Source organism: Globicephala melas, chromosome 2 (genome assembly GCF_963455315.2).
Source record: "Globicephala melas chromosome 2, mGloMel1.2, whole genome shotgun sequence".
In the NCBI taxonomy this organism is placed as follows: Eukaryota; Metazoa; Chordata; class Mammalia; order Artiodactyla; family Delphinidae; genus Globicephala; species Globicephala melas.
The window spans coordinates 141761735-141774987 of record NC_083315.2 but is presented as its reverse complement, the minus strand read 5'-3'; the positions used below and the strand labels follow the sequence as shown (position 1 = coordinate 141774987).

At 46.4% G+C, this 13253-nt stretch overlaps 1 long non-coding RNA gene across 1 annotated transcript; it reads right to left on the bottom strand.

Annotated features, from left to right (window-relative positions):
* Positions 1 to 453: 453 nt before the first annotated feature.
* Positions 454 to 3778, bottom strand: LOC115852042 (uncharacterized). The gene is made up of 3 exons (XR_004039006.2): positions 3201 to 3778; positions 1574 to 1670; positions 454 to 857 (listed from the first exon to the last, which is right to left on the bottom strand). It is a non-coding gene; the product is annotated as an uncharacterized lncRNA (long non-coding RNA).
* Between the last annotated feature and the right edge of the window lie 9475 nt (positions 3779 to 13253).

Below are 13253 nucleotides of genomic sequence, written 5' to 3'. Positions count from 1 at the left end.
AGTCACGCATGGCGTGTATTGTATACCAGTCGGGATGATGTACCTTTCTGCGGGAGAAAGAGAAGGAAATTGTTTTTCCTTGCTCTAGCAAAAAATGAAAATTATACAAGATATTTCCACCACTATTGAAATGCCAAATTTAATCAAACAACAGTAAAAACAAAATAGCATAATATTACAGCCTTCTGTTTAAAATAACACTGTTCTGCCTCTTTTCCAATTACATATTAAATATGATGTCTACATACATATGCTTCTGTGTATGATTAAAATGTTTCACAACTTGAAAAAGCTAAAAAACAGTGAGATTTGGAATCACTCAACTCTGAGTAAAAACCCTGACTCTTCCACTTACTAGAAAAAAATTGTAAACCTCTCTGAGTCTCATTTTCTTCATCTGGAAAATGAGGTTAATAATACTTATTAGGTTGAACCTTATGAAATTGTCTCTTTTTCAGGACAAAAGTAGTTGCACATCAGCGGTGTCACAGGTTCCATCCAGCTTTATCCAGTAGAGCCCTGGTGCAGCCTGAGGGAGCGCGTGTGCGTAAAGGGCCGCTGGTTCCGCACTCAGTGAAGCGCTGCGCTTATGGAAAGGAGAGACATTTTGCTGGAAGGTTTGGGTGTGTCCCTCCCTAGAAGCAAAGGAGTCGCTAGATGACCCCTTGCGGTGTCCTAATCCCAGGGAGCCAGGATTCTATCTTGTGGGCCCGGAGTTACCCAAACCAGCAGAATACTTGCCAGTATCAACTCGTGGAGCACAGAATTTCCAGCATCTTTTCCAAAAAGAGTGTGGATTGAGGGAGGCCTTGCAAAGACAAATGAAGCTTTCTCTGGCTGGTGTCAGTTGGAGAGGCCTGCAGAGACACATCTGTTTGGCTCAAGTACAGGGACCAGACTGTGATATCAAAGCCAATCAGCTTGGCCAACCTGCACAAAAGGCCCTGAATAAGCCTTCTTCCAACCTTGAGCAGAAGAGCCTGGCACCTTTTCCACAGAACCAGCCTCCAAAGTGCTGCATGCATACCTTCATTACACTCAAGACTGAACAAATTGCCTAGTGAATGATTCTCAGTGGCGCCAGAAATGGCTGTGCATGGGTGTGTTTTTTTTTCAAGGGTGGCAGGAGGGCAGGAAAGAGCTGAAGATGATTAATGATCAAAGCCTAGAGGGAAAAACACACCAGCCAATTTGCGCCGATTTTCTTCTGTCTGAAAATGGGGAAAACCCAAGGATTATTCAAGCTTCACTGATGTTTTTGCAGCAAAGGAAATGAAAGGTGCTTAATTCACACACACACTCTCAGAGGTCCATTACCAGGCTGTCACCCGCACCAGCCAGGCCAGTAGGCTTTCCCTGGGCCCTCCTGTCCACGGGCACGTTAATCTGCTCCCAGCTGTATGTCAATGCCTGGGAAACTGGCTGGCTGGGTTGTTGAAGAGGAGAAAGCAGACTTGAGAAAGAGTTGAAAAAAATAATCTGGACAGAAAAGCAACATTTTTGGTCTTTGCAATTTAACAATCAAACCATTGTTTAATTGACCCTAGCCCTGAAATAGTATTTAAGAACTTACCCAAATTTGCAGCAACTTTGGTGATCGAATTTGAAATTCCTGGGCCGATCCTTAACCTCTCTGAGTCCCAGTTTCTTCATCCATCCACCAGGGACATCTATAAAATGAGGACAATACTTTTCTCAAAGAGTCGTGGTGAGGATTATGAATCACGGAAGATGCGTGAGTGACACAGACTGGATGTTCCATAAATGTTATTCTTTTCTCCCTGGCATTTATGAGAACAGATGATTTTCACATATATGACCCGTAGCACTTAATGAGTTCGGGGGGAGAAAAGAGGTAGGAGAAACTGTGTAGCCTGCACTAGTAACTGGGTTTTGTTAAGTACCTAATTTTTCCTGCTACCAAATGAATGTAAGTGCATACTCAGAAACCAGAGAGTGCCCGATAAAATCAGCACACAAAGGAACTACAAAATCGTACACAAATGAGGTAGCCCTTCAAATCACATGTGAACTGTCCAAGTGGAGAGCACAAAACAAGGAAGCCTCAGAGCCCCTTCAAGGCCACATTTTCTGGGAAGTGAACGCCTTTTAATTCCAGCTGTTGTTCCTAAAAGCACGTTTGAAAGGGAGGGACAAATAAACAACTATAGGGGAAGGATGTTTGCACAATGAGAAAGGTTGTCCAGGCAGCACTCAGCTGTGAATACTTGTTTCCCCAGAAATCCTTTCACCAGCAAAGGCTGCACAGAATGAATTTGCATTCAGAGAGAACTGCCCCTCCAGCATCTCCCAAATTGGCCAGATGGGCATTCACAGGGGATGCAAATTTACAATAAAAGCTCTAGAAAATCAATTGAGTTCTACAATGGGCATGTATTTCTTTTGTAATCAGAAGACAGTCGATCTCATAAAAAAGAAATAAAGAAAGCCAAAATGATTAGGGCTATACAATTGAGGCAGAAGTCTGTGTATATTAAAGGCTGATTTTTACAAACAGTTGTGGACAGAGAGGCAGAGTACACAGCAATCCTTCTACAAGTTCTGATGTAGGGGAGCAACCAGCATAGTGTTGACCAGCAGGGGCCAGCAAGGGACATGGGTGAGTATGGGACATTCACAAACCACAGAGCTAAAGAGAAGACAAATGAAGAAGATGTTTGGACCCAGAACAAAACCACCTGAACATTGTTAATAAACCTAGAGAACAGGGGAGATTAGCAGTTATCAACAGAACTGCCATAAAGGGACAACACTTATAAGCCAAAAGTATCCTCTAGGTCCTACCCTCGGCAAGGTCACTTTAATAGTTTGTAGTTTGTCCTCTAGATCAATATCAGCCCCCTACCAAATTGCATGGTCTCAGTCCTCTGCCTCTTTGTATCTCCTTAAGAATCTCCAAAGGGATGGAGGACCTTTAGAAGGGATATTTGCATTTATAATCTGCCTCTCTTCCCTGTTCTAGCCCATGTCCACTCCTCCACTCTACTGGCCACTGTCACTCTGTTGGCCCTAATTAGTGACTTATGCCTGGTGCACCTCAATCTACCAGGCTGCCGACCCAGATATTCTTCAAGTCCATGGCCACTGCCAGTTGCCTCTGCTCTGCTCTGTGTTATTGCAGATGATCTGCCACATTTCAAGACCACTGATGCTCCTCACACTATGCCCAGTCTACTCACCCCAAAGTCCAGATCTCCTTTGACCTTCAAACGCCTTCAGAGTCCACCCCACCAGGCACTGGTCCTGAGTTTTACCCTCATAACTGCACCGCTTGCCTGTGTCCCCAGCCAGTAAGGAAAAAAACGCCCCTGTTTTCTTCCTCTGCACTCACACAGGGGTTCCCAAAAAAGAGTTTCTTGGACTCCCAGTCATATGGTTCTTTCAGTTTTGTCACACATTCTTCTTGCAGGAGTGCCTCCTACAGAGATTTTATGGAGATCAAAGATGAAAAAATAAAAGCACTGGACACTAGCGAAGCCCACAGTCCAGTGGAAGGAACACTTACACAACTGACAATGGTACAAAATAAGTGTCTGTTGTAGCATAAACAAAGTTGACACATGTGTACTTAGAATAAATTAATAAGCAAAGAAATAAATAAACAAAACCTCAGTGCCATCCTTCAATTTTCACTTGGGATCCAGTATATAATCAAATCCTGTCTTGTCAGCCTGTATTCTTATCCAGGCCACCATCAGCTCCCAACTGGTCCCCTCCTTCTGCCGCAGCCTCTGTAACCCATCCTCAGCATGGCAGCCAGAGGGATGCCACCCATATATGAGTCGGATCCTGTCACTGCTCTGCTCAGAGCCTTTGAGTGCTCCCACCTCACACACCCTCACTCTGACTCCCACATGCCCACGTGCCCTGGGCTTCCTTCTCTTTAACTTCATCTCCTGTTGCTCAGCCCTCACCCACATGCCAGGTCAGCTACAGCCTTGACCCTTGGCATGGGCCACTTCCTTTTCTGGGCTCTCTTATCAGATGACTGCTCAGCTACTTCCCTCACTCTCTTTAGGTCTTTGTTCAGCAGTGCTGCTCTGATCATGCTATCTAAAACATCCCAGTCTCCCCAAACAGTTACTATTATCTATATTAAGTATTTGTCTTGTTTATTGTCTGTCTCTCCTATTAGAATGTAAGCCCAAGAAGAGCAAGGGTTTTTATCAGTTTTTTCACTATGTGTACCCAAGTGCTTGGTAAATTATCATTGAATGAATGAGACAAGAGGAGGAGAAGACATTGCATATGGTTCTTGAAGAATGAAGAGATAAAAGGGTTTTGATATTCACACAGCTACACATTAAATCAGGTTGTTCTCCAAGGGAAAAGGCCCAGAGGCTGTATTTACTACTCTGGTCAATTTTCCATAATCTAGAATCTGACCCTCAATCTTTTAAGTCAGAAACTCAACTTGCGCCTTCTCTAAGGAATCAGGCTCAGGGTGACCAAATTATAAAAGCAGAAAAACACATTTACTTCCTTACAATTTTAAGAAAACTGTTATTTAGATGATAAAAGTCTATGAACATATGTAGTCAGAACATACGCTCCCCCTGGGAAGACCGTCTTAAAAAATCAATGATAATCAGAAAGCAGCTTGGTAATAATGAAATGAAATCAAGGAAAGTGAGAAGAAACAAATGTGTACTTGCCATCAAGCTTAGATGATTTGATGTACAAGTGGCCATTAGAATCCTTATGGCTGTGAGTGACAGAAAACCCAACCCAACTGGCTTAAGAGAAAAGGAGATCTAATGGTTAATACAACTGCAAAATCCAGAAGGAGAGCTGACCTCAGGCAGGACTTAATGGAAGAGCTCAAAGGGATTCAGTTTCTCTCTCTACATCTCTTGTCCCTCCTTCCTCTTGGGTGACTTGTTTCTCAGACAAATGCTTTCCACATGGTGGCAAAGTGGCTGCCTTTGGCTCCAGCCTCACATGCACAACTCCAAAACTAGGTAAGGACACAGCCTCTTTTCTACGTTTTCTAGGAGTTCTGCCAAAGTCCTGAGACCCAAACACTGTAATCAGGGAAATGAAGCATGCTGACCAGTGTAGGCTCATCCCATACTCTGTGGCCTGACTTGGGGGTAGGACCCTACCTAAAATATGTGGCCTTAGAATGAGGTGAATCTCAAACACTAATTGAGAAACAAACACTATCAATGAAAATGAGATGAGCAGATACTAGGAGGAAAAATTTTAAATTTCCCCTGCAGCCTACAACTTAATATTATACGCTTGTCAATGGTGTGGGGATGCTCACAGTGGGCTGGGTATGCCTCCTACACCCAGTCTTCACATTACGCATGCTTTTGTCAACAGGTCTAGACATCTACCGGCCAAGACTTCCCCTTCTGTGGTTAGTGCATGGGAGTACACTCCTTTTCCTGGGGCCCCACTGCTAGCGAACCCCAGCTAACACATTCAGTCAATTACAACCAAGGCCTGCTGGTTGGGAACTCTTCATTCTCTCTCCTACAGATGACTTTGCATGTCTATGCTCTAATCCAAGGTAACTCAAGTCCTTTATGGGAAGAACACATTTGTACCCCATTGATAACTGGGGGCATAGTCTAAGTCAGCTTCTGCAGACACATTTTCTTTAGTCTTAAATTCCACTTTAATTTTTAATATAGATTTTGTATTCTATTCGATGGTATTTTACTTGCCTTCCAGTAAAAAATAGAATCTCCAGGAATATGTACCATGCCCACACACTAAGCTCTAGTCACCTGAGTCATCTTATAGACTTGGATGAAATGCCATCCCATGAAGCACACAATCTGGCTCGCAAATGTAGACGAAACAATGAGTTAGGTCTGGGATGTTTGGGGTATGAGGTTTGAGTGTGACATGCAAGTGAACCTGTCTAGTAGACAATTGGAGATATGGGCAGGTAGCTCAGGAGAGAGGTGAGGACTGGAGATAGAAAATTAGGCATCATCAGCATGATGGGATGGTGGAGCCAGGACGGTGGGTGGGATTGCTCATGGCGCATGAGGAGAGAAGAGAAAGGCCTGCAGCCCACACAGCTGAATGATGGAGAAGGAAATGGGACCAGGAGGGTAGAATCAAGAATATCTGCCAAAAGGCAAAGACTCCAAGCAATTGCCCAAGAGAAGCAAATCAAGCTTCGACGTTGGCTATTCTGAGGGCTCCTGAGCCAGTGCAAAGCACTACCCGATGCGGAGGCTGACCTAACAAACCAGGACTGATGGCCTGCTCTGCACAGAACTGGCAGCACTTACTCCGGTCACCATGGGGCTCTCGGCTGGCAGGGCTACTTGGCATCACCTCCAGTCCCAGTGATGCAACTGCTCTGCCACAGAGGGGCCACCTAAGCTTGCACAGGTGGGCAGAGCCCCTTATGGGAGGCAGGTACCTGAGGGTCCTTTCTGCTGACCTCACACCATTTGTCATGTGCTCCTCACTTGTCCTGGCCGAAAGCCCAGAAAGGAGGAGGAGAAGGTCAGAGTAGGCTGCTGTCCGCATGACAGTTTGCTAGAGGGCTTGAGCTGCCTCTTTAAGGATATCTATCTGCTTGTGAATGGCTGGACTGGACAGGTGACCTCAGGCTATTTTAATTCTTAGATCCTCTCCAGAGGTGACAGTCACCAGAGTGTTTATAATGGAATCTTTTGCTAACAAGGCTTCAAACTTTCCTGATGACCGAGCTTTGCACCGCTAGAAGAGGAAGAGCAAACGTGGATTCCACTCGCGCCAAGAGCCGGCCCCGTATCAGACACTCCACGCGCAGCTCCATCTCCAGAGTGACCCTGCACAGCAGGCACTGTTATGATCTCGGTTTTACAGACAAAGAAACAGGGCTCAGAGAACTAGTCAGGGGAGAGCTACGTCAGACAGCATTTTCCAGTTTTCAAGAACAACTTTAGAGTTGACAAAGCTCTTCCATATAGAATATTTCCTTTTGACTTCAGATGCTCACACTGACGGCCAGAATTAACCCATTTTGCAAATAAGAAAACTGAGACCCTGAGAGTTTAGTGATTTGTCCAAGATTTGAAGGTTGAGCCGTCAGACCTCTGAATTCAGCGTTCTTTTCACAACACTTCTTATCCATTCCAGGAGAACGCCTGGAAGATCCAAATAGGCCATTTTCCCATAATTGACAAAAAATTTCCTAAACCAGAGGCCCTCTTTCTTGAAAGACTTAGTAGAAGCTCTCAAAATCTGCCAAGTCCCAGAGTGAATTCTGTGAAGTAGAAGTTACAAGGGGGCATCGGTATTACAGGGGCAATGAGTCCTCTGGGTTTAACAAAGCCCATGCGACCTCCCTTCAGCCACCTGCACCTCTGGATCTGGGGGACCCAGCGAGGTTGCCGTCTCGGCTGCTTGCTGTCTGTTCTTACACATCAAGCTTCATGAACTTGGCTCCCAGCAACACCTCTGTTCCCACCCTCACAGACCACTCTCTGCCAGCCATTCACCAACTAGCCATGGAATGCCCTGCAAGTCCCATGGGCTTTTCATTATCTTCTCATTTAACTTACTTGTATTACATGCTTCGTGCTCAGATGTCCTGCTTCCCCAGCAGGAGTGCAAGGGATCTTGTGTTGCTCCGCTCTGTAACCCTGCATGAGTCCACACTTAGAGGATGTATTTTTTAATTGATCTAGCCAAAAGCCAAATTAATTTTTTTTTACTGTAATACCCATTCTTTACCCAAAGTGTTCTTTTTTCTGTTAAAACGAGTTGCAATAATTTGTCAGGGGGAGATGCTGACGATTTCCTTTACGATTCGCTTTGCTGTGGAAGTCTCCTTTCCATGCAGGCTTCTTGGCATTGTTCCACGGAGAAACACCTGGCCGGTGGTTAGTTCTGAGCTGCCTTTACTCCCTCTGGCTAAGCACCGGCCAGTGGGGAATAGCAGGGTATTTAGAACCTTAGTAATATCTTTAGCTGACCGACTGGAATAACAACAACAATAATGATACCAAGTATTTGTATCATAATTTTTCGTTTTTTGAAATAGCTATTGGATTTGGGGGCTGGAAAAGTCCTAGAGACTGAACCCAGTTCTCTCATTTACAGATGAGGAAGCAGATGAAGCTCAGAGCACCTAAAATCCTGGGTGACCCTCACAACACTCCTCATGGGTCTGCAGCCCCCATTTCACAGATGAGGAAACTGAGACACAGACAGCGACTTGTCCCAAGTGACTCAGCCGACTCAAGGCAGAGCTGGGCCCAGACTTCCAGTTTCCTGGTCCCTGGTCTGGTGCTCTTTCCCCTTAGCTGCAGGGTCTCTCCCTTAGCCAAGGAACCATTGGAAGAGATACCAAAGAACCTCGGTCATCCGTGATATTGGATCTGACCTCGGCCCATCCCAGCCTGAAACGTTGCTTCCAAAGGCCTCCCTGATCTGAGCGGTTGTCTCTGCTCCCTTGCCTTCCCTGTCTGCCTTGAGTCATGAAGTGTGAAAACCCTGAATACCCTGATCATCTGTTAGAGACAACTTTGAGCTGAGGGCTGAGTAGCTTCCCGTCACTTTAATTAATGACAAGTATGTGTCTGAGGCTCCCTATAGCAGCAATTCCCATATGTCGGAAGACGTTTTAGCTCTAAGGGGAAATGCTATGCAGCTGTGCATGGCCCTGTCTGGCTGGAGGAGGTGGTGAGGATCAGGGACTGATCAGATTGTGGACCAGGCTAAGCCCCCAGCAACAGCTGCCCCGTCAGCAGGACGGTGTGGGCGCCCCCTGGTGGAAAGGTACAAGGTGCTTCCTGTCCCTTGCAGGGGCACAAAGGGAGAGGCAGTGAGAGACAAAGCAAGTTGGACGTCAGGCACAATCCCCCAGCTTCTTCTCAGGCAAGCCCGTATTGATAGCTGTTTCCCAGGTGTCTCCACACTGCAGCTGAAGAGCTGGGCTGATTCCACAGCAAGTGTTTATGGTGAGCCCCACTTGCCATGGATTCAAGACAAATCCATGCTTCAGGTTTCCAGCTCAAGGAACTCACGTCTTGTTGAGAACTCAAGACATAAAACTCTGCTCCCGGTTTGGCCTGCCTGGCTTGCAGGTCCCTGTCTTCTATCACAGCGCCCTGATTTCCCTCGAGGGCCCCCCTCACTCAGTCCATGTGGTTCCCCTGCCATCTGGGAGGGCTCTCCAACCTAGACCACCCGAGAAGCGCCTTCTGGGTCCTTTAAAACTCAGAGAAACGATCCCCTTCCTCTTCTACAAAGCCTCTCTTGACCCTCAGAAGTAGGTGTCCACTTTCTCCTGCGACATCCTCACCTCCACCTCCGCATACTTTGTACCACAACTGCGTGTTTATGTGTCGGTCTTCCCCTCCAGACCCTGGGCTTTTAAGAGCTGGAGTGTCTTTAATTATTTTTAAATCAGCAGCTTCTAGCACAGTGCCTGGCACATAGTAGGTGCTCAATAAATGTTGGATGAGGAGTGAAGGACAAGACTCACACCAAAACTGTAAATAATCGTGTAAGTACAAGGTGGGCAGATCAGGTCCTACAGGCTTGTGGACATCTTATCAACCTCAAGCACTGCAAACCACAGCATGCAGAGGCATTATTGCATTTATTGGTGAGGCGAGATAAACCCCATCTGACAGGTCCCCCTACTCATATACCAGCCAGATGGTGCACAATTAAATAAGCAGCCTGTCACACACTCCAGCGACCCCAAGGCCATGCTGTATCTGACAGTAAGAGGCTGGGCGAGAGAGCTTTCACCCCTGGATCAGGACGGTGCTGGGGGAAGGGAGTCTGCAGAGGAAAAGCGTTTCACATCTCCTCTTAATTTTCTCAGTTTCTCATTTAGAAAAACAAAATACGTGCCTGAGGCAATCGAAGACCACCAAGCTATGTGGAGCCAATGCTTAAAAACAAAATACTTACCTGTAAGAAACAGTTACACATTAAAAGAGATTCAGAGCAATCCAGGGCATTTCTGCCCTTGTAAAATGCATGAACTCAATCAATAAACATTCTTCTCCACAGCTTAGCAGCCCCAGGACAACCTTGCCTCAATGGAAGAATTTCACCTTCGGTGGAAAGGAAGTAAACTCAGCCATGTTCTCGAGCAAATTCCAACTGAGATGCAGTTTTTCTTCTCCTTTTGTGTTCCCCCTCTGGTTTAGAGGAACTAGTGTATGGGCTGGTTCCCCAAGTTAGGATTCAGAGGAAGCTAAAGTAAGAGTTATTTCTTCATTGAGCCTCAGTATTCCTCTAAATCCACTTTCTGTTGGCCCCGAGCCAAAGTCAGTTATCTTCAGATAGAAGGAAATTGTTTCGGTGTTAATATGATTTGTATCTGGCAAACCCAGGCACCCTGCTGATTATCATCATCTCCCTGCCATTTAGTTCTTTTCAAAATGACGGTCTATTGATCCAGCCATCTCCCAGGTTACCAAGTTCATGGAAAAGGACGTCTCCACTGTACGGTTCATTCCCACTGTTCCTTGCGTTGCAGGGGAGAAGTGTTGACTTTCATAGTTCATGTACTTCCCCTGCTCCTTCAAATGAGGACCAATCACCAAGAATCTTCTGACGCCTACCAGGCACAATTCCAAGCCCAGGGCTGGCCCTCAGAGGCTGCTGAGCAGAATGGAGCTGAGTGTACCTGTCTCTTCCACCCTCCACTGAGACTTTGCCCTTGAAATTCATAACTGATAGCTTGGTGGCTTCTTTCTGCAGAGGAAGCGGTATAGCAGGACATCCTGCATTCCCGATGCCTTCTCTGTTTTGTTTGAGCCTTACAACCACTCCGTGGGGCTGGGTGAGAACTGAGCTTGTTTTGAGGAGCTCTGGGAGTGACCAGAGCTGGGATTTGGCCCTGGGTGTTCTGGCTCCAAGCCCAGTACTCTTTCCTCTCTACCTTATCCTCACATCCCTCACTGCAGGCAGCATACCCCCACCAGCGCTTACACAGCATCTTGGTCCTGCAGTTCAGGTGCTGTGGGACCTTGAGCAGGTTTTATCTGAGCCTCAGTTTCTTTATCTGATAACTGGAGCTAAGAAGGCCCCAGATAGCATTTCTCAGGGCTATGGCACGAGTTAAGCAAGATGCTGCAGATGAAGCTTCTGACACAGTGGTTATCCCTGAGTTACTGCTCAATGGCTGTTACTGTTAATGATTGTTGATGCTATTGTTACTCAGCTGAAACTGTTCTATTTCTGGGCCAAAACAAATCACTCAAATAGCAGGTCTTTCCTCAGTCTTGGTCTTGACGTCATCATCATTCCTGCATCCACCTTCCTTTCTTATTCTATAAGTTAAACAACCTGTCCTTTCAGCCTGAAGGATTTGTAAATGTTACCTGAGTTTCTAAGATATTTGGAAAGCCTCTTCCAGGGAGAATTCTTAGAGACAGAGTGAAGAGAGAAGGATTTAGGCCAGATACCTGTCCCATGAGGATGCCAGGCCTCTGGCCAATCAACCCTTCTCTCGTATCCCCTTGTGGAGCAGAAACTTCACTAGAGACCACTGTGCCGGGCTGGCGCCCTGGTCTGGATGTGGTCCTGAAATGGCACTGCTCAGCTGCTCGCCAATCCCCTCCCCATCCATCTGGGTACCATGTCCTGCTGACTCTGCTCCCATGACTCATTTGGGCTCTCATGTCACACCCATTGCCACTACCCCAGGCCATGCACCTCCTGCATGGACAATTAACTAGCCTCTAACTAGTCCTCTTGCCTTCAAGCTCTTAAGGAACCTAGCGTTCTAGACCAGACTGACATTCCTGGGGCCTGGCTTCGTTGGTGAGTCTTGTCAGCTGACTCCCATTTTATAAAGCAAACTTCGAAGCCTGGAGCCCAGGCCAGGCAGAATCTGGCCACACCCTGCCTCGTGTTACTGTCCTAACTGTCCTATGGTTCCACATTACGTCCCACAAAGCCCCGTCCAAGGGGCAGACTCACCCAGGTGCTTTGAAAAATGCGTGTTCCCAGGCCTGACCCCAACTTACTTAGACTTACTGGGGGTGGAGCCCAGGAATCTGTATTTGTAAAAGGTATTCTAGGCAACCGAAGCACTGCCAGGTGTAGGAAGCACTGCCCTACACAGCTGCCAGGGAGATCTGAGCCCAGACCCACGTCCACCACACACCCTCACTCTCTCTGCTGACTGCCCAGGCTCTGCCTGCTAAATTCTCCCCACCCTTCAAGGCCCACGTCCAGTACCCACTCCTCCAGGAAGTCTCTCCAGATTCTTCCAGCCAGAAGTATGCTCCCCCTCCTCTGAACGCCCATAACATCCTGTCCCTCCCTCTCTGCCATTTTCTAGTCATTCCTTAAAGTCAGCCTCCACTACCTCATCTCCTGGCCCCGAGACAAACTCGAGACACATCCATACCTGGCTGCTCTCCATGCCCTCTCCATCCATTTGCGGACAATAGTATTTATGTCGTAGGATCGTTTGACGGATTGAGTTTCCATGTAGAGTACTTCAAATCGTGCCCAGAAATGTTAGCTCTCATAATCATCACTGCCATCTGTCATCTTCATTCATGTTCTTATGGTTATTTGTGTACCTGCGTTTTCTCCCTCGAGTTCCTGTTGAGGGCAAGACCATATCCTGTTCACCTTCCTGTGCTCCGTGGCACTTGGCAAAATGCCATATACCTACAGGACAGGCAGTGAGGCAGGGTAGATGGATGACAGACTCTGATACGGCTAACTGCCTCTCCCTCACCCCTCTGTTTTCTCCCCACCTTTCCCTACTACTGCGATTTGCCCTCGAAGAACTTATCAGTATCAGAATTTGTAATTATATGTTTACTTTTTGCAATTATTTATCATCTGACATTTTCACCAGGCTCTAAGTTCCTTGAAGGCAGGGATTTTATTTTCAATTAATTAATTAGCAAACCCTAATTAATCCAAAATTGATTCATGAACCTACTAATGGACCTTTTTTTTTTTTAGTTCTCTTAATTATACTAATAGATTGGGTTCTGAATACCGGAACAGTTATACTAAATGAGTCCTACTAGTAGCTAGAACTATTCAGTGACCACATGAGTCTAGATCAATGAGTAGTTTATTGTGTTATCGACTGGAGTACAAGGTAGGCGTTCGGAGTGTGGGCTCTGCAGTCAGGTGGGCTAGTTTGGGACACTCTCTCTTATTACCTGTGTGACCTATACACAAGGGAGTGACTTTACTCTTCTCATCTGTAAAATGGAGATAAGCGTAGATCGACCTCTTAGGGTTACCAGGCATGTGAAATCCTTACTCAGAAAGTTAGT